At 36.7% G+C, this 22,654-nt stretch overlaps 1 protein-coding gene across 2 annotated transcripts in view; it reads right to left on the bottom strand.

The window, feature by feature from the left end:
• The window catches only part of LOC116722872 (contactin-associated protein-like 5), a 209,399-nt gene that overhangs the window by 163,205 nt on the left and 23,540 nt on the right, over positions 1-22,654 (bottom strand). The gene's annotated exons all lie outside the window — the stretch shown is intronic.

The raw sequence follows: 22,654 nt of genomic DNA, 5'->3' as shown, positions 1-22,654 counted from the left end.
ATAATGAAAACTGGCAGCAGCCTGATTACAATTATCCCTCAGCTTTCTCAATCAGTCGTGTAGCTGAGTGAGGGGCAACCCTTTGTTTTTGGGCGTCTCTCTGCTTGGAGCTCAGACGGATTCTGGGCACAACTGGAGCTGCGATTGGACATCCATCTGGCGGACAAGAGCTCAGCAGAAGTGACAGAGTGATCTGGTGCGCTTTTAGAATGTCTCGCTGAATCTCAGCCGACCTGACTTGACTCCTCTCACGTCCTTTGCCAAGAGATTTTTCTAATCCTGATTTCAAGTGTGACTAAAGTGGATCATGCCGTTTTTTCCTCTTCTCAAATTACGACTGAAGCTGAAGTGCAGTTGCACGTGTTCATGTGGAAAATGAAAGTGCTGGCACAGCACCTTAACAGACCACAGTGTGCACTGGGTTATTATTCAGGAACGGCTCTCTTAATCTATTAAAAGTCTCCTTGATCCAATGTTTGCTTCAAACACTCTCATTCATTTCTCCCACCTTTCAATCTGCAGCCATCTTTTTAAGTTTCTCTTCCCTTTGAAGTGAGCTTTCTTTCAGTCAGACATCAGACATTGTTGGGCTTTGACAGCTTTAAGGTGCAGAACTCAAGCAACAACATTCTCATGTTCCACCATAGGTTAAAAACAGTGTGTAAGTGGAGTAAGTTAACAGACTCTAATGTTATCACAGATTTGTTCCCAAGCCTAAGGCCAGCTTGTGACACTCAGGATGACTTATGGACGCAGGATGATTTGTCTGCAGAACGGTCCAAAGCCTGTTGAACGACTCCAAATCCTCTGAAGCTAATTCTAGATCTGTGCTCTGATCTTGGGGGGCTTTTTTTTTCTTTTTGCTTAATGAAGACACATGCGCATATCCGGGTGGACAGATATAATACATGCACAGAGGTTGAGGAGGAAGAACACTTCATTGCTCTTGAAATCTGAAACGTGTCAACTGTAGTCAGGCAACTGATTGGTTTCCTGCTGAAGATGTTTGCTCACTCTTCTGGCTCAGGGAAAACAATGTTTCCAAGGAACGGAGAAACTGGGGAAGCTTGTCTGAATTACCCTTGGAATGTTTTGATATGAGCACAGTATATCTAAAACTAGCTGATTTTGTGGCACCCAGGTCTTAGATGTTTGGTTCATGAAAGATGATGAAAGACAAGAACAGAAACACCCTAATTTCATTAAGCCTGACAAAACTCATCTACTGCAGTTCATTATGTATAATGCAATGTTGTCCCTTATTAGTTCAGTATTAACACTATTTCTAAGAATTGATAATTTTCTTTTCCATATTATGTTCAATTCATTGTACAGAAGGGGTTTGTTGGAAAAGAACATTATGTGACCATGAGGGGAAAAAAGAAAACATAATCTGTCGCTCTGGGACTCAGAGTATTTATGTCTTGTTTCTTTTTTTAAGCAGCAAAAGTCAAAAATTTACAAATGACAAACTTCTGATTATGTATTTCATTGGAATCTGGACTCAGAAATGTATTTATTCAGCTTTGGCAGAGTTATTTATCATCTTAGAAGACGATGAATCCAGCTGTAAGAAATAAACACTGAGGGAGGAATTCACAAAGCAGCACTCTTCATTTTTATTTATTCATTTTGCTATTTGCTTTTTTTGTTGTACAGAAGTGTTCCTGCTTCCATCAAGTCCAGCAGATGGGAACAATTTCCTGCTATTTTACTAATCACCTTGTGTTCTCTTTTTAGCTATGAAAACAGCACTGGCAGAAATGGTTAGTGTTTAAAATAGTTTGATTTTCCCTTTTGTATCTTAGTATAAAACTAAGCCCTCCTTCATCCCTTAGAATTTTCTTGATGTTTTCTCTTTTTTTTCTTTCATTTTTGTGACTTTGTTTTTAAATAGCATTGACTTTAAGGTTGTGCATAGGTTGAATTCTTAAAAGTCTGAATTTTTTTATGTCTTCAAATCTTTAACATTTTAAATCAAATAGACAATCTATGTCCTTTTGCTTTTTACTACGATTGTCTCCCATTGAAAATGTACATTTAGTACAAGCTACTGTAATTTGATTTCTAATTCTTCTAAGACTACACGCTAGAACTTATTTTTAAGAAATTCAAAATTCTGAATGGTTCTTAAGTTGGTGAGGACAAATGTTAATGCTACATTCAGGTGGATAAAACAGTGGAATAATTACACATAGCCTATACAAATATCATGCTGTCATGTAGATGTATTGTGTAAAAACACTTGTTTGATTAAAAAGGGCCTTTTTATCTATTACACTGTGCACACTGTGTGCACTCCTTGCCCCTCCACACTGGTCCCATGTTTCCCAATACAGACACAGCTTCTTTAAAGCAATAATAATAATATTTGGAATCTTTTTACATGAGACGTGTCTGAGGATATTCCAATTACAATAATAATAATTATAATACAATTTTATGGTTTTATTCTTAATTTTAAAAAAGGCCAAAATGGTTTCCAATTTAGATGAGACAATTTGCCTAAGTTCTTTTGTCTTTTTTTTCTCTCTTTTTTTTATTTAGACCTCACAGGATCACTTCTTTTGTTTTCATCATGCAATCATGATTATGAAAATTCTGGCACTACAGTAAAGTGCAAGTAAAGAAAAGAGGAGAAGAGCCTTTTCCAAAGAATCTCTCAGTTTAATCTAATGAAAATGTTCCCAGAGTTGGAGAAATCTCATTGACCCATTGCCTAAATGTTTACTGCGTCCCCTTCCCCAACTCTGGATTTGGCTCAGAGAGGACAGAATTGACTGACAGGTCCATATATGGGAAACCCTCAACTAATTTATCCAGTTGATAACCAGCACTGTGCATTACATTTTGTTAAACCTAAAGTCCAGCCCAGTGGAGAGAACTATATCCATAAAATTATTTCATGTAATTATTTTAGTGTTTTATTTTCAAAATACTGTAGGACTTAAATCAGATTTAAGTAGACTAATTCTAGAGTGAGTTTTCTAAATAAATCATTCTTTTATATAATTTTAAAGCAAATATATAAGGCACAGCAAAAAATTAATTGTGTACCTCTGCACTTCTGATATTTATAGAGCAGTGTGTGTGCTTGAATACGGGTGTGTCTGTGGGTATATTCTTGGTTATCTGCCATGATAACACCAGAGCTCAACGGCACAGAGCAATAAGCTTGAAACATCAGACTCGGCTACACACGCAATCCTTGATAATAGGATCAATTCCTGCTCACTGTTGGATTTTCTGACAATAGAAAAACATGAAACATTTCAAAGATTATCTTTCATGTCAGTAAAAAGCTTTTCACTGTTTGCTGCTTTCATTTTGGAAATGAAACAAGGTTTCTGTCATTATTTCCCAAATCAATGATTGCAATTATGTTTAGATTTAGAGAAAATCCAGGCTCCTTATTGTGTTCTTCTTTATCATTTAATCGATACCAGTCACATGGAATGAAAATCTGTAATTAACTTTGTACAAATTATCTTCAAGGACACATTGCAGAGAGAGAGGAAAGCCTGCAGTGACAGGTTTCACTTTAGGTTGGAATAAGAAGAGAAGCATCCTGTTTCTTATCTGCCAGACTTAGACCTTCTACCAACAATACAAAGTGATGTTGTTGCATAAAAAGGCAGCAAATATGTCACAACAAAGTAATTTTTGTAGCACATAATTGAATATTTTAGGCACCACAGTCAGAAAGATTCTTCTACATCTGAAACTCATGAAGTTTGAGTTTTCACTTGGACTTCAAAACAGTTGAAAATGAAAAAAACACATGCCAAAGGGATTGTTCTAAAAGTAGAACAAGTAATAGTTGTAGGCAACAGGAAGTGTTAGAATGAACAGTCTGCCCTGATCCTCTTCAGTGGAAGGATGAAACCCGTCTAAAGTTACTACTGACCAATTAGAGTTGAGCTCTCAGTGGTAGCTTTGAGGAAGCCCAACAGGGAAAGGGTTTCTTCAGACAGCAGCTGGGGTTGATCACAAGTTAGCTAGTTAGTAAAAGATCACAGCTTCTAATCATGCAAACAAAGCTGCCAACAATTAACACTGTAAGTTCTATACAAACTTCCTGTTAATTTAACCAATCAGTGCAGTTCGACCTTCTAAAAAGTTTTCAACTTATTTAATGAAGACCAAAATGCTACATTCAATACAATTTCTAATATATTTAACTTAGAAATTGTCTCAAATTGGCTGTTCTTTTAAGCACTGGTAGTTAGTGGTGTTTGGTTTAAACATTTAATTAAAATATTTGTATTCACCAGCAGATTGAAAGGGAAAAAATACAAAGAAAGAAGTAGGCCATAAAAAAGTCTAATTTTTGTTCTTGGTTATATTATAAAATGTAAATGTATTGCTCTCTGTTCAATAACTAGTTGTACTATAGTGGCCCAATGCATTTTCTTGAACTTGCATTTCATGAACTGTGAAATCCAGGAAGCCAGAGCAGGGAAAAAGCAAAAAGAAAATTACAGAAACCCAGGAAAACAGAGAAGAAATGGGATTTAACAGGAGGAACCAGCAAAAAAATCTAACACTAAAGAATAACTAGACCTAGAAACATAATTAAATACAGGCAACAAAAAGTAATAGACACAAAAAATAAATATATTAAACTAGAATTACTAAGGACGAACTGATCTAAAGTAAAACAGAAACAAGACTGATCTAACACAAAGAAATTAAGGAAATCCCAAGATTAAACTCTTGGAGTCATGAAGATGGTTATGAGAAATGTGAGACTTTTGTCATCAGTGGTTTGAGCTTGAGACTCTCCCATGAAGTCCATATTTTCTAGTCTCTTTCTTATTGTTGAATCAGGAGCTCTGTTATTGAGGAAGATGAGGCCGGCTGTGTGCTAGATGTTTTTAGAGCCCTTCACTGACCTCCTGGATGACTTGCTGATTCACTCCTGGAGTATTTTTGGAAAAGTGGACAAAACAGGATTCCACCAACAACTGGTCTGAGAGCAGCTCTAAAAAATATCTAAAGTACAAGAGACCTCACTTAGAGGTCTGAAGGCTCTCTATAGTCCAAAGTTTTCTCTTTTTGTCAATCAATCTCATTGATGGTTCTCAATGTGGATTGGTAGAATCCAAAAGCCTTAAAGTGGCATTGTAACTCCTCCCTTACTGACAGACATGTATAACTTTGTTTCTCATCTGTTTTTGAATTACCCGGGGCATGATATGTTGTTTTTTTAAGATCGTTTAGCCTACTTCATGTTGTCAAACAGGTTCCATTTAAGTAACTTTTTATTCCACATGAGGCTCAGGTGGGACAGGTGAAATTGAAATCAGATTTTCTATAAGTGTGTTTAATCCAACTTAGTTTATTATTTAATTAGAGTGACATTCATTTATTTACATTTTCTGTAAATTAATGAAATAATTTGTTAACTGCACTTTGTATCTATTCTAGCAGTTTTTTTGTCTAAAAAAAAAAAAACCTGATCATCTAAAAAAAAAAAACACAGAGATATACGTATCTGCAAGGGGACAAATACTCTGTATCAGTGGTGCCCAGCCTTTTTAGTACCGCGGACCGGTCAAGACTTCTCAAATTTGCTGTAGATCGGGCGGGGGGCGCACTCAAGACGTAACCGACAGAATCCAGTTAAAGGATTTTCAAAGATCCTCCAGACTCAATACATAAAACGGAAGTATTTAATTATTTCTTGCGCGGCCCGGTACCAATTGGTCCACGGACCGGTACTGGTCCGCGGCCCGGGGGTTGGGGACCACTGCTCTATATGTTCTGTCGCCACATGTTTTTCTAGAATTTTCTCAAGAAACCAAATCAGCAAGGGTTAAGTAATTTTATTTTTTCTTAAACTCTAGTTGTTGAAACTCATGCCTCCTGTTACAAAATAACTAGAAACTGCTCAGATATGCATGCATTGACTGTATGATTGTGTATGTGTGTGCATTGTGATTATAAAGCAACTCATAGTGTTTTTCTGTCTTATTTTAATGTTTTATTATACATAATAAAACATTACACTTTTATAACAAGGAGATGTGAATCAGCTTTTGATGTAATCTGCTTTTGCTGTAATCTGCATAGATGACATGTTTTTACAGGCATGTCATCTATGTCATCACCATTTGATGACAAAACGTCATCAAATGGTGACATCTATGTTTGAGCTGTACATTGTTTTATTTGTTTTGTTTTTAAAAGTTCATCATTATGATTACTAACTTGTAAATCAACAAAGTGTAGATTTTTACAACAGATAATTAGAAACAGTTCTATTGTGTTTTAGGGCTGATTGCAGCCCTGATATGTAATCTGCTCATCGCGGATTCTTTAAAAAGCCTGACATGCCGATTCCAATTTTGGCAGATACCATTTTTTTGTTTAAAATGTTGCTAAATATAACAAGAAAGTGACTGAAAGTGACTAACTATTCAGTCACTATTGTTACCTGCAGACATGACGTGGTTGAGGGTTGGTCAGTCAAACCTTTCACTGCAAAGCAGAAGAGCACAGTAGCTGATTTTTAGACCTTTGCTGAGGTAGATAAAGATTAGTGGTAAAGATCGGCTTCATGTGTAAGTGTCAGCAGATCACCAATCTTATAAAATTAAGGAATTTGGTGCAGAAAAATCGGTGAACCCCTGCTCTATATATAAACCAGGGTGCTCTAAGGCTGTGGGTAAATCTACCTGCAGGTGTTTCACATGCTAGACTCTTCTAATGGTTTTCCTCCAGAATAACAAAGAGCAGCTCTGTGATTTCATTTAGCTCCCACAGTAGTTGCTGACTCAGCAGAATTACACCATATGTCAAAAACATGAATTTGTTTCTTCTGCAACTATTCAATATATTCTGTTGAATAACATTAGAAACCAAGTATATCCAGACATCTTTTACATTTACGACATTCATATTGTCTTTTAAACCTAGTATTTAGTTATCACCTTCCTTTTTTAAAAAAGGAAGGTGTTAGTTAAAAAAACTAACACCTTCGTTAAAAGGTGTTAAAAAAAAATAGTTAAAAAAAAATATATATATATATATATAATAATGGAAAGGTAATTACTGCAAGGTAATTGTTGCCAAAATGAAAACACAATATTTATTTTACAATAACAAGAAAAAAAAAAATCACTTATGTAATATTTAATAGCTTTGGTAGCTTGCCATCATCAGCGTGTGAACGGAAATGACTGATTTCATTGATGTCTTTAAGCGCCCTGAAAAGCGCTTTAAAAGTCTAATGTCATTATGTGATGTTGATGAAATGTGATGTTTATAAAAGCTCTAATTCATGTAGAATAAAGCTAGTGGTTAAGCGTTGTGTACTTGTAATTTGTTAACATGTTTGTGCTCCTGATAAACATGCTTTTGTAATTTCTTGAAAAGAAATGTTTTCACAGAATGTGAAAATACTTTTAGCCACACCTATTGCTCTCTTTTTTTGATACTGTTACCATAGTTTTACATTGAATGCAGGTCTATTCAGTTACATGTGTCTTCTTCAAATTTTATATTTGTCCAAGCTATACGCATGATTTTCTTTAGCATTTGAAGGCTTAAAATATGAGGCATATTGTCTATTTCACCGCTGTTAGAATTGTCTCTCATGTGAGCTTCCCTCTTTGCTGCTATGCTTATTGCCTAACTGTTCAAAATAAAAGTTGTGGATTCTTCTGGGGTTTTTTGTTTATCTGTATCTTCCTTTATCTCCATTGCTGAATTAAGATGGGAGCTGCCATTACTGCTATCCACATGTCAAAACATAGTTCTGCTTTTAAAGATAGAGTTTGAAAATGGCCCTCAAAACAAACAGCAACAAACTTTTATGTTAAAGTCTCAAACTGTGGTAAAAAGCAAGAACAGTCAACCATAGAGAGCATCTGAAAACATGAAGTACACTGACCTTCAGAAAGTGAAAAATTAGTTGAACACAACTTTCAATTTTAAAAAATGCATGGCTAGTCAGCAATCTGTGAAAAACTAAGTGCACCCGCATGTTAAGAGCATGTCAAACCCCATGTTGCAGTAATAACTAAATTCTGCATGTCTTCAGGCATGTGAAGAACATCTCTCTTAAAGTTCCACTACTCGTTACCACCCATAGCTACATAAGTAAATAAAAATAAATAAAAATAAAGTACCAGAAACTAAATCACACTACCAACCACATAAAACAGACAAATTATTATTATTATTATTAAAGCTGAGCACGCCACTTTGAACTTGGTTTAAAGTTTAAATGCGTTGTTGTTTGAGAGCTGCGACAGAGCCTAGAGAGGCAGTCTGCTGGAAGAGGGTGCAGAAGTTAATCAACACAGAGACCACAGAGTCAATAATATCAAAGGGTACAGAGATAGTATCTGGTATCAGAGTAGCCTCAGACCTCTGTGTGGTATTGACAAAGCTTCATATGATACCCTGCTTGGACTAACAGGCTATGCAGCTTGGTGACCTCTGCTTAGCGATAGTCCAAGTGGAGCAGAGGTATCAGTTCACAATTAGCTCTGAACGTCGGCGGAATTCAGGAAGTGCACATCAATACAAATGATTGAGAAACATGGGGCACTTTACTGTAGCACTTTATTTCTCTGAAGCTAGAAACTAATCTGAAGGGACCTGCCAGCATTTACAGGCAGCCTGCAGCGTAATTCATCAATGACTTTAATGATGATAAAAATGTGAATTATTTAGCCCTCGTTCAGGAAGCCGCTAAAATAGAAAACAGGTTTATTTTCCTCTGGACTACTGAATCACTGGAAAATTCTTAATGTTTTACAGCTCAGTGCGGACAAGAAAGACAAAGAAAGATTAAACAATAATGACTGATTAAAGAAACAGCATTACAAGCTTAGATGTGCCACCTGTGGGCAGTTCTTTCAGGTGGGGGTTGTAACATCTGGAACAATATCCATTCACTATAGAAGAATGCTCCACGTTTATCACCTTTAAGATCAGTTAAAGAACTGCCTTAAATCAACTCAGTAATGTCTCTGTTAGAACCCAGAAGATTAAAAATGGTTCAGATTTGTTTTTGTTTATGAAATGAATGGGTTCTTCTAATTTAACAATGTAAATGATATGACATTTTAACTTTGTTCATTTTACATCATATGATGTTGATTAATGTGCACTGTTCTGTGACAAACAGATGCGCTTGAATGTGAATTGTTGTGACAATAATCAAAAGATAAGTTTGTCCTTACCTTTAAAAGTAGCTATGTACTGCCAGGAGCTGCTGAGATACAAACTGATAAAATAATTTTGTGGCCAATAAGAAGTACATATGCCAGTGGCTCCCAGTATTTTACAAGTACTGACATACTAACTGCCATTTAAAAACAATAACCCAGCAGGATCAATTAATTTGTTCCATTTTTCTCTGAAAGCTTGTAAATAAGAAAAAAATGCCACTGAATTTTTGAATGAAGGAATGTAAATTCTAATCTCTACATTTGCAGTAAGAAGTCCACATTTCCAACTTCAAAGTTGAACAAATGCACAGCATGTTTAACACATATAGCTGAAGTTGTAAATTATTTTTGAAAGTTTTTATCTAAATAAAACCTCATTATACATACTACTGTATCAAATCTGTTAGTGTAAAAAGTTGCTTTATTTTTTGAACAAATAAAAATGCAGAGAAGCACACTGTTTATCTTATACCACTAGTAGCAGTTGGCTTGTCACGTTAATTAGTGTATCCCACTGGTTTCAACTTGCAACTGGAACATGGGTGAGTTTGGACTGATGTCATTTCCAATCCAATGGTCCAAATGTAGCTTCCTTTTGATGATTGATGTTTGCTTCAGTTTATAGTGGAAATGTTCTCTAACGTACTTCTCTTCAGCAGCTTCTGTCTGAAGCAAAGATCAATCCATTTGAGAAGATGCAGGAGCCCCTAGTGGGACTTTGCCACAGCTTAAGAACATGGAGCTCACAACTGTTACCCTTGGTGTGAAATAAGATCAAAAGCCAAAATTAGTTTAGATGCTATGACTATCTGCTCCACCTACTGTATATCTAAAGGTGGGGCAGAACATTTACTAAAATGTTTCTTTTTAAGATATAATCTTTTATAATATTTTAATTTATGTTTACTCTGTTTATGCCTAGTATCACACACTTCCTAGTTAACTACACAAATTTCAGACTTTCAAATCCAAAATAATACACTATGCAATTTATGCTGCAAGATCCTGTCCATGATGTCATTTTTAACATCTCCAGCTTTTACAATTAAACTTCATAACTTCACTTTTTTCTGTCTCAGGTTCTGCTGAATCTTTCCATCTCTACATCTTCTCTGTGTTTAAGCAGCCAGCTGCCTCTGAGACTAGTGGAACTCTGCCACTGTTCTCTTTCATATTGACTATTGTGGTCTGTGCTGATTAACTTCTAAGCCATCCTTCAGCTACCTCTCTGGGATCTGTAACAGCCCTTAAATGATTTTACAAGCAGCAACAGAAGCCATGTAGTTCAAGAGACACGGTATCAGAATCTGTTCAGAATAAACATAAATGACATATTTCTTTTTTTTTTTAAATCTAAGTATACACGGACAGAATATATAATTACTAAATCGATATTGCTGTTGTTCTCTCCCCTGTCTTGATTAAGTCTGTCTCAATTAGCATTTAGCCATGCAATCAACATTATTTGACAAGGTAATGATCTGCATACGCAAAGGTGTCTGACTGAAATTCTAAGCAGGTCAGGTTAATCTCTTCCAACATTTACACAATTCTAGTTCTTTGGTGCTGTGGAAATGTGTCACTTTCAGATAAATTTTATAATCTAAGTGGTTCAGATTTTCTTCTTAAATTACACAAAGATAGCCAGAGTAAAGAAATCACGATTCATTAATTAACTTCAATTAACCACATCTCTGGTTCAGTTTCACTTCAGGGTTAAGAATGATAAGAAAAGAAATTGCTTCAACAGAAGCTGCCTGGCAACATGAAGAAGGACTTCAAAAGGCAATACATTATGCCTGGTTCTGAAAGCAAGTTAAGAATAGTTGAAAAGGGTTCAATTCAAATTAGAAGTAAATCAATTGGTGAAAGCGATTGATATCCATTGGGATAGAAAATGTATTGAGGCCTTTTCTAAGAGTTTGGGACTACACGGAAAGCAGAGCAACTTCTAAAGAGTGGCTGGCCTATCAAAATTATTCCAGGTGAACTGTGATGACAATTTCATTAGTTCACAAACAATCCAGATCTATATCTGAAGAACAGCAGGCCTCAACTTTAGCCTTCAAGATTTAACAACAAGAACAGACTGGGCACCAGGCTTCCATGGGAGTTCTGAAGCCAGATCCACTGCTGACCCAAAAGAACACAAAGTCCAACTGACATTTTCCAAAAATATCTTGATGGTCCCCATAAATTTGTGGAAAATATTTTCCAGATCAACATGAGAAAAATTAATTTTAGAAAGTATAGTTTTCATTTCATCTGGTATAAAACTAACAATATTTCAGAAAACAAGCAAAATACCACCAATGTGACACTGGTCGCCTGACCCCTCTGCAGATGTTTGGCCTTAATTTTGTGACTATGAGCTCAAGAACACTTAAGTGTTATTGTAAGACAACTCCGACACTTCATTGCAACTGGTGGCATAGCCAGTGGTTTGATTTGAAGAAGGATTACGTTTCACACAGTAAGTAAGTACATTTAGTAGAGCACCTACGCAAAAGGCTCATCATTACTCTAGTAATCCTTCAAATCAAACCACTGGCTATAGACTAACTCTGGTTAGTCTACTGCTAACCAGAGAAGTCATCTCTTAACTCTGTCTCCAGACTTTGACCCAGTCAGTGAAGTCGCTGCTGGGGGTGGTTGCCCAGGGCGCCAAACAGGCTAGGACCACCTCTAAGTGGCAGGAGGGGCTCTGTGGTTTGGCTTGTGCTCTGAATAATGCTCTTACAAGGAATATTCTACATACTCATCTTTGGGAGTGGGAAAGGGAGTTGGCTGGGGGCAAATACATTTTCATGGCATCGTATATTTCATTAATAACTGCCAACACTCCCAGTAGTAAGCTTGAAGTGTTGTTCATTTTAGAAAATTTGGGAAAGTACTTCACTTTCACCAGCTTCTGTTAGCAGATTTTCATTATCAGCATCAGAAAGATGGGGTCATATTACAGGGTCACCAAGGAGACACGACCGGTAGACCAGGGGACAAACGTAAGAACGAGGGGGAGCAATATGGAATTTTTACGGCACCTTCGTTCGTCACACTCAGAAACTTATCTACCAGCTATGTACCGCCACAATGCGCTCCGCCAACCGTTTGTTCAGACTGCGATATATGAAATTTATTGTGCAGTTCGTCCGTAAAGTTACACTTACACTGTAGGCATCAACTACTCGGCCGCCCGCGGTGTTCAGTCTATCTTCTCACCTATATAAATACTCCCGCAGCGCTCTTCCTGCATTTCGCTTTGAACCACCAGCTCCGTAAGGAGAAAAGCTGCCGTACACCAGGCATCGCGTTAGCATTTTAAGGATTCTTATTGGTACCCCCAAAACGATGACAACCCGGGCATTTTCATTAATCAATAAAATCTCCACGGGCCGAACTTGAAAATTGGACGTTATGCCGCTCACACTTAGCTTTCGTCAACAACTCAGAGGCGGAAGTGAGAGCTCTGCGCAACGCAAGTAATAAGTGAGCCGGAACACGGTGGCTAAATAATAAGCCAAAAATTAACGAAGCTTCAAGGCAGGTAAATTTTCCTGCAGGAATTTTAATAATCGAGGTACTCGAATCATTCAAGGAATCGTTTCAGCTCTAGTTAACACATTAACTTCATTTCAAATGAACGTATCTCAATGGTGTTATTACTGTACATAATAACACCACCGTGTTATTATGCAACACGGTGGTAGTCATACCTACCTACAATAGGTAGTCATACCAACTACCTACAATATGAATTTAACTATAGTGCCCATGCATGTCAGATATTTATTAAAATGTTAATGCTACCACAATATGAAAGAAGTAAACAAATCTTTGATATAATTAAGGAGCTAGCTAAAGGGAGTGTCAAGAAGATCACTGAATGCATTTCACTATCAGCATCGGAGAGATACTCCCTTGTTTGAGTGAAAGCTACACTCAAATAAGGGAGAGTTTCTACACTGATGTGGAAGCATTAACAAGGAAAACAAAATTTATCTTCAAAGAGGCTCTGATGCCGGGGGACGATGTAAGGAAAATCCTGTGCATTAATACATGCTAGAACTGAACATTTTGACTTATCTACTTGCAACTTCCTAATAACTGAACATATTTTTCTCTGTGTTTCCAAAGAGAAAAATTTTAAAAACAAAGGCAGATAATTATATCCAAAACATGCAGTACAGTTATATCCTCAAGGAAGCAGCTAAAAGCTAGCATACAGTGCTAACAGAAGCAGAAGGCTCAATCCTGCTATAAAACCAATGGCCAGAATGTTATTGACACACAAAATTCATGTCTGAAATACGTTTTGCTGTCATTTTAATGTTATTAGCAGGTTACCAGTTTGTTGTATACCTGGTTTCAGTAGAGAGAAGTGACTATCAAACATAGTTTTTCAGAAAATGCCACTCGATACTGATGGACGTTGCTGAAGCACTCGCCCTTAAAAGCTTCACACAAACAAGGGAGAGTTTCCAAACTTATTGTTGTAAGACAAAAAATGGCAGATTCGCAAAACTTGGTTTTGTGGCGGATTTGTCTGGAAGTCATGATCTTATTTAGCTGTTAAACAGCAATTACAGTGACATAACAGACAAGAAAACATTACAGCTAATACAGAAAAATTAACAGACTGAAAAATACAACAGAAAACAAATCTAAAGACATCTGCAGCACCAGGAAGAAATACTTTTTTTTTTTCACTCCTAGACACTCAAAGTACACAAAAAATGTATTTAAGGGCTAAGAACGTGGATTTTGCATCATGTCGATTATAAAATATATGTAAAGAACAGAATTTCTTTTTCAAGAAAGCAACAGGCAAACACATAAAACATGACACTATTCTGCTCATTAGAGCTAATTTTTTGTCAAATTATCTCAATATGAAATGATTAATAGGATTATTAAATAGAGTTGTCATGAATATGAACCCAGTAAAAATAAATAAATGGTAATCTTGTGTAATTGTTAGCTATTTATTTGTCGTAACATTTCATAACGTGTCAGCCTTAATCAGTTAGACTGAACTTTATCGCAGACTGGTAGGAGCGGCTATGAGTGATGCAGCACACTGCTGACTTGGGAATATAAAATGGCTTGTAAATACCTGAGTGGAAAGATCTGCAAGAATAAAACTGCAGAGTGGTCATTAACTCTGCAGTTGTGGGAACAGCTCTGCTGCAGAAATTAGACACAGCGTTAAACACTGAGACGAATCACAAATTGTGCTTCGGTCAAATCTGCATAGCAAAATCAGTTACATATTGTTACGTGCATCCAACGAGTTTTCATGGTTAGAGACCCCTTCTCTGGGTTCTCCTCGGCTTGTGTCAAAAACATAATCTGGATGAGGCAAACTGGGATATTGTTTATTTCTTTAATTGGTCATCAAAGTTAATACTTTTTTGTAGACATTCAAGTTAAGTTAACATGCGTTTTCAGGATATGTTGAAGATGTCACCTAGATACTCATCACTGGTATCATCACTGGTAGTGATGAGCAGTGTTTCTCACAGATGGAGGTTTTCTACCCAATACAAGACAATCATTTAACATTAATGCAACACAGTTGAAAGTGAATGGGAATAACATACAAACAACATATTCCGACTTCAGTGAAACAGAGTAAAATAACTTGAAAAATGGAAAAAAAATCAGATTTACCTAACATGTTGAAACCAAAATCCCCTTTCTTAATGTGTCCAGTCTGTCAATAATTGTCCACATGTGATTGTAATTGTGATCTTAAGATGATCTGTTTTTTTGCATTAACAATTTAACAACACAGTTGTACATCTGTGACAGAACTGCATTCAGATACAGAGCAAGGATTAAGAACTGCTGTGGAGTTTTAAGATGTTTCCCACAAGACTTAGCTGTTTTCCTATTTGTCAGAACATCATGCTGATCACTGTCAGAAATCTCAGTACTAAACTGAAGTCTGATGGTTTGTAACTGGGAAAAAAAACATCCATCCATCCATCCATACATGCTTGTCCTTGCAGAGTTGCAGGGGTCCTGGTGTCCAGCGGTCTTCAGATGAGAGGCGGAGTCCACCCTGGACAAGTTGAGCATTAAAATGTTGTAATTGCATGGATGTCAATCTTCGATAATTTGAGAGCTGATCTTAAGGTTATACATCTGTGATATTTACGAAATGATCGAATCCAAAACATGAATCATATCTTCCTGATCTGCTCTATTTGGTTGTGAAGTTGAACTTCAGATCAAACCAGGAAAAAACAATGATTCAGCAGGTCTCTTTATTTTAATATGATCTAAATCACAAATAAACACTTACTGCTTACTGCTGAAGTCTAAGTGATAAAAATTGGTAAGTGAGGTTCTTCTAATCATTTAAGGTACATTTGCCAGTCCAAAATAAACTTAGCTACGAATAAAGACCAAAACAGGATAGCGAATAATTTGGTCACACACTTGTATTAAAATATGCAACAACTGCCTTTTTTACAATGCCTCTGCATTCCTTATTCCAAAAAGTCCTAACTATTTCTCATTGCAGTCAGTGGCAGCATCCTTTGACTCCTGCTGTACGTTCAGCATCTGTTCCAACAATTAAACACGTAACCATTTTCAACATTTATGCTGATGTAAAGAATGTCTGCCTTTTTGTGTAGGTGACCTTCATGTTACATCTGCCTGTGGGTTGTCACGATCAGAGCTCTGCATCAGCTGGCTGGACGAGCTTTGTTAAAATATGAAAGAAGCATCTATCCCAAAGTGTTTCTTTAAAAGGCACATTATTCTCTCAGCTAAAAGCAACCTGAACAGAACTGCATTCAGACAGAGCATGGATAAAGAACTGCTGTGGAGGTTTAAGCTCGCTTTACAAATATCTGGTTGTTTTAATTATGTGATGAAGCGCTTCTTACAGCACTGGGCTTAATGTTTATGCATAACAACCTTTTTGATTAAATGCAGGGTTTGATTTTAACAAGGAGCATAAAACCTAGGATGTTTAGCTAATCTCAGAAACCTGGATTTTTCTGATTATTGTTGTCATTTTTATACTATTTTATTATGCATTTCATAATGTTTTAAGCTTTTTAATCTAGTATTTTATGGATGGTTATCTATGTGTGTGAACAACAGACTATACTCATAATTTTCTTGGGATTAATAAAGTGCCACAAAACCAAACCTAACAAAATATAAGGAGGAGATTCACTGAGAGCTCTTCACCAACTTCAAGAGATTGAAGATGGTGAAGACCTTTTTAATGAGATGTAAGAAAATGTTCCATTTGTCCTCAGCAAACATGACACAGCTAACAGAATTAGTGGACAGATACTACAGAGTGACACTGTGCACACTTCTCTGTTCAGAAGGCCAAACTATAGAAGAGCACAAACAGGCTATTAGCACAGCTGAAGCTGCAGATGCTCTTTTAGTCCACAGTTAAAGCTGTGAAGTCCATTCATGCACTTCTGTTTCACTCCGTCATGCTGTGATTATGTGATCTCTGTGTGATTTCTGATTTCCACTGAATCAGAACTTGAGAAAACTGTTGCTCAATACAAAGGCGGGCAATTTTTTTATCTAAATATTTTGTGGCATTTATTATAACAATAAAAGTGATGATAAAAATAATGCTAAAACCAATACAATTTTTTCTATTAACCATTTAAGTCCAAAATTATTTATATACCTCTGAGATTTAGATTAAAATTGATCTTCATTTAGTCAAAATCTCTGCTCTAGCAATAGATAAACAATGTTAAAGAAACAATTTTTTAACAAACACACTGTAAAACATTTGACGGTGATTTAACTTGAAAATGAAAGTTCACCTGCTGCCTTGAAAATGCTATTTAAAGAAAATTGTTTTGGTTTTAACTCAGAAATTAAAGTTCATGAAGTTGTGAAAAACACTGTTTAGACAACTTGACAAGTCCATTGATCTTGAATTGAGTTTTAACTTAACTCTGTAATTTAAGCCAAATATTTTTTTCACAATATGCAAGAAAAAACTTCCCTCACCTAGTCAAACAGCACACATTTCTCTATTATTTTCACTTACATTATCAAGTTATAATAACTACTTACTTAATATCTTGCTTTAAATTACACAAACAAAATATCTGATCTTATTATGAATTTTATTAAACATCACAATGAATTCTGCTCCAAAAAACTTAGTACAGCCAGAACATTATCCTGAAGCTTTGTAAACTGATAGTTGCATTAGAGTGAACATAAGTGTACCTTAAAAACACACACGAGTCAGATCAATGTAACACACTTCTGTGTCACTCATGGTGCAAAACAGGATACAAAAACATGCCACTAAGCACACTGGGAAATAGTTCCCAATGCTGTCTTTTTCTTCTTTTAGTTTTTTAACATACTAACTTTATTCAACTCTTGTAGGTTTGACAAAATTTATAAAAACTTACACAATTTAACTCTGTAAGTTTATCTTTCACAAACTCACACATTTAGGTTCAAAATCTAAATTCATTTGACTTAAAGAGTAGAAGATAGTAGACACAACTAAATGTGGCTCAAATGTTTTACAGTGCAGTGGTAAAACATTGAAAGGAGCAGGAGATCGACAGGCGGATTGGCGAAGCGTCTGCCGTCAAGCGGGCACTGTACCGGTCCGTCGTGGTGAAGAGAGAACTGAGCCAAAAAGCGAAGCTCTCGATTTACTGGTTGATCTACGTTCCCACCCTCATCTATGGTCATGAGCTTTGGGTCATGACCGAAAGAACGAGATCGCGGATACAAGCGGCCAAAATGGGTTTTCTCTGTAGGGAGTCTGGGCTCTCCCTTAGAGAGAGAAGCTCAGTCATCCAGGGGGGACTCAGAGTAGAGCCGCTGCTCCTTCACATCGAGAGGTGCCAGTTGAGGTGGCTCGGGCATCTGTTCAGGATGCCTCCTGGACGCCTCCCTGGTGAGGTGTTCCGGGCATGTCCCACCGGGAGGAGGCCCCGGGGAAGACCCAGGACACGCTGGAGGGACTATGTCTCTCGGCTGGCCTGGGAACGCCTCGGGATTCCCCCGGAAGAGCTGGAAGAAGTGGCCGGGGAGAGGGAAGTCTGGGCCTCCCTTCTGAAGCTACTACCCCCGCGACCCGACCCCGGATAAGCGGAAGAAGATGGATGGATGGATGGATGCAGTGGTATATGGAAATATTCATAGCTTTCTCTGTAATCAGCGAGAAACTCTTTGCTGGCGTTACACCAATTAAACCCTTCTTATATTTTGTGACCAAATTTATAAAGGAATTGCAAAAACCTAATGTGTTCTAACGAGCTTCAAGGAGTTTGAAGTAGGAAGGCTTCTTTGATTTCATCCTAATCTCGTCCTCCCTCCATATTAAAGATGAACAAAAAATTATGCCCAGAACAAAAAATTATGCCCAGATGCCGATACGGTCGATTCAGACTTCACAAATAGACACCAAAATGTTATTACTTTTTTGTTCAACTATGATCTGATTTGAACAAAAGCAAAAATGGAAGTTGGATGTGTGTAAGTGCAGCACCAGGATATTCTATGATGAAAACATAAGGTCAGATACACTGCACCCTCATCATCACAGTGAAAATGAATACATACTACACACACACATACAGTATTACAATGCCATCAAAACACAGTGATTGGATCACAAGCATGCAAAATAGTTCCAATTTGAACATGAACAGCTTTTGCCAGAGAATCACATTTCATCTAAACTGCACATTGTATGATGTGTGTCAATTGTTGTGTTGGTGGCACCAAATAAAATCAATGAAAGAAAGTCACTCATAGCTAAATATAAATAGGTTTAATAAAAAGCACCAGAGAACTGGCATGTAATGAGAATTTATTTTTAGATCCAGGTGAGGTAGAAAAGATTTTGATCTTATTAACCTATGAATAAGGTCAGCTGATTGTTCATTCAGAATGTGCAACGATCCAAAACCCTCTCCTGTATTATCGCCATCACCGTGTTTTCTCTGAGACAGTTACTCTCTGTTTTCTGTAGAAATGTCCCCAGGATATGGCTGTGTACGTATGGTGGGCACATGTTAAATCACAACACAACCGTTCCTCTGAAAATTAAATTATATACTATCACATTAGTTACTTAGGCAAAACCAGACATGTAATATTGAGTCATATTCAAAATTGATTTATGTTCTTTTTGAATTAACAAAGGAAAACAAAATGTTCCAACCATATCGTGAGCTTTTGAGTTTTGGATAGCGGCCATCATCAATATGAGCTCATAGTAAAGTAAACAATATGAGCTAAAGTAAACAACAAATAGTTTTGAACACAATTGATATTGCAATATTTGTTACATAAAAGATGTAATAGATAGATTTTTCCAACTGTTGTGTAATCTTAGACTATAAAGATACACAAAAGCTTTCAAAAAGCATTCCAAGTAGAGATATTATTGACAACAACAGCTTATGTCAGGCCAGTTGGAGACTGAGGCCTGACATTTCCTCTAGCTGCTTTAACAGATTTTTTTTTTTTTGACAGAATATGTAAAATATATATGATTATATAATAACTCTGACAGTCATAATTGCATGGAAAAACACAGTTTAACCTGCCGTACATACACCACATTAAAGCACAACCCTGCAGGAGCTCAGAAGCACACAGCTCAGTCACAACCCTCAGACAACACAGCCATGTCGTGCTAAACACACAGTCAAAGCAATAATCCTAACAAGTAAAGCACAGGCCGGGCTCCACTCTTAATCACAGCTACAGCCGCCCTCAATCAGCCCAGCAGCAGGTGGTTATAGCCTAATAACACAGTGTAAAGAGCCACATTAAGTAGCTCCGCTTACAGATGCTGCCAGTTATCTTTAGGCAACAAAGACACTGAGATTGTTCAGATAACAGGCTGGGATTTGAGAGAAGTTGGATAAAATGCGTTTTAGAATTCATTGATTGCATCCCAATCAATATCAAATCATGCAGTGCCAACATGCAGCTCTAAGCATAACATCTAATTATATAAATGTATAAACTGTGAAATCCAGCATATCACAGAGTTTTCCCACAATTTTTGGTCTAAATTTATCATCCAATTAGTATTTTCTGATTTCCAGTTTTTGGTCTAATTTTTCCCATCACTATATGTGCCCCCACACATTTTTGTCTGCATCTTATTGGCATAGTCAATACAAAGTGGGTGTTTATAATCCTTTCAAACCCTCTGCCAGTAACAGTGAAATAAATAGAGGAGGAAACTTACAGGTTATACAGCTATTTGCAGCACACTCTATAGATTGGGAGCTGGTGCAGCGTCACTGTGTGACCAGTGGAGCTGGAAAGGGAAAGGCCTCCACTGGCGCCGCATTCATCATGATAGATTTTTTTCAGTTCCTAAGGGATGAGCCAGAAATTATTTCTCTAAATAGTCTGATATCATGTAGCTTAGTATTTTCTTTATTCCAATCAAAAAGCATGTTGTTCTGTATACTTGATCTCCAGAGGACCACACAGGCTGCCTTTTAACTTTCCCTCTGTGCATACCGGCACAGACAGACTGGGAGGTTATATAAAGGTGAATTGCAAGGTCTGATTTTATCTACGTACATATTGACTTCGATTTATGCTGGGCTCATGTCTTCAGACTTTGGTTCAGCTTAAGCTAATTAGTTTTATTAATAGGATTTTCAGCAATTAGAGTCATGATTAAATGAATGACTCAAGGAAAAGGAAAAAGAGTAAGAAGATGAATCTTATTGACAACAGGTTTTGCTAGGAAGACCTGCGCATACACATATAATGACTATCTAGGCAGTCACAATATGAGCTGGGTGGTTTTTCCAAGTGTTAAGAGTCTTAGAAGTCAGTCTTTTCTAATTGTTTTCTAAACCTTTAGGTTTACTTTAACATTTTACTTTTACATAACGTCGATATGTAATACAGCCTACATGGTCTAAAGGTGTAAAGACACACACTCCTTTGCCAATATGCTGCTGACAAACACCTTTTACCAACAGCTAGGTCAGAATAACAATCTGGAAAAGTATCTTTGGGATATTTTGGTTAAAATATATTAAATAAGAAGAAAGATTTGTTATTAAGGTGCAGTTTATTACACTCCTGCTTTGCAGCAAGAAGGTCCTGGGTTCACATCCCAGCTTGTGGTGTACTTGCTTTGGGTATGCATGTTCTGTCCATCCATTTCTTCCTGGATACTCTGGCTCTTACTGATGCTTAGGAGTATGTATAAAAACTAAGACATACAAATGTGAATATTAATAAGAAATGTCAGATAATACAGTATATTCTGAAAAAAACATATAAACAATATGTAGGAAAGGTATGATGGAAGATGTTCACCATCCTGAAATGTTAGCTTGATTGCTGATTAACCAGCCCATGCTGAAGTTTTTGAACTTTTTATATTGATGTGTCTGAAATCGGTTTTATCTCAGTGTATCAATAACATATCTAAGCCTAAAGCCTTTATGCCTGGAATAAGGCATAAAGGCTTATGCATAAGGAAATATATGTATGTTGGATGACCTCCCAGTCCAGAGCTACTGACTTCCATATATGTAGGTAAAGACCAGTGCATGGGGGTTCAGTGATGAACAGTTTGCCCCAGTGTATAATAAGCTAGGTGGGCCACCAGGGCTTACTTGCCCCTCTGACAGGCTAAACTTAGTTTGTCTTTTTTAAATAAGGTTCCTTTAAATGCACCAGTAACAGTGATGGCAAAATGGGTTAAGAGTATCTTTGGCAAAATGGCTGAAAGCACAATGGCGACATGCTATGGTCTATACATGAACACAATGCGAGTCTGGGGTCAGGTATCTTTTTTTTTTATCACTACTCGTCTCTACTTGTCTACATGCTAATATATTTATCAAATAAAGTTAAAAGTCATGAATAAAGGGTTGAAAAATGTTGGACACATTTTTTCCTGAAGTCTGAGGAGAGGCAAGTCTGACCAAAGGGGGCGTCTGCTACAGAGCTGACATTTACTACATTACGTTAAGGGCAATAGGCTGATGTGATCCACATGATCATCTAAGAGTGTGTGAGTGTGTGTGTTGTGTGCATTTACATCTCACACACTCTTAGATGAGCCACACCACCAGCAAATCACACACAGGTCTTTCTTTATCCAATCAGAGGATTTTTGCAAATGCTACAATTGATTAGAAAAATAACAACCATTCACAACCAGCAAATCAAAACACTGCACCAAGCTGCAGAAGTAAAACATGGCATGATTTAGGAAACAAGAAAACTCCATACTTTAAGTTGTATGATTAGTTAAGCATGCAGAGCAAATACTTACTCATCATTGCCCGTTTTTGTTCATATTTCTTTTAATTCCCTTTACTTTTAAATATTACTATTACAGAACTTGTTTTAAGATCTTCTGGCTAATTACTTAAATATTAAATTGAATTGCAAATTATTATTTACTTTAATAATATTTTTGTGTTTAATTTTTTGAAGACTCA

This window comes from Xiphophorus hellerii, chromosome 7, assembly GCF_003331165.1.
Source record: "Xiphophorus hellerii strain 12219 chromosome 7, Xiphophorus_hellerii-4.1, whole genome shotgun sequence".
NCBI classification, from domain to species: Eukaryota; Metazoa; Chordata; class Actinopteri; order Cyprinodontiformes; family Poeciliidae; genus Xiphophorus; species Xiphophorus hellerii.
The sequence above is the reverse complement of the archived record's forward strand: the minus strand, read 5'-3'. Positions and strand labels throughout refer to the sequence as shown.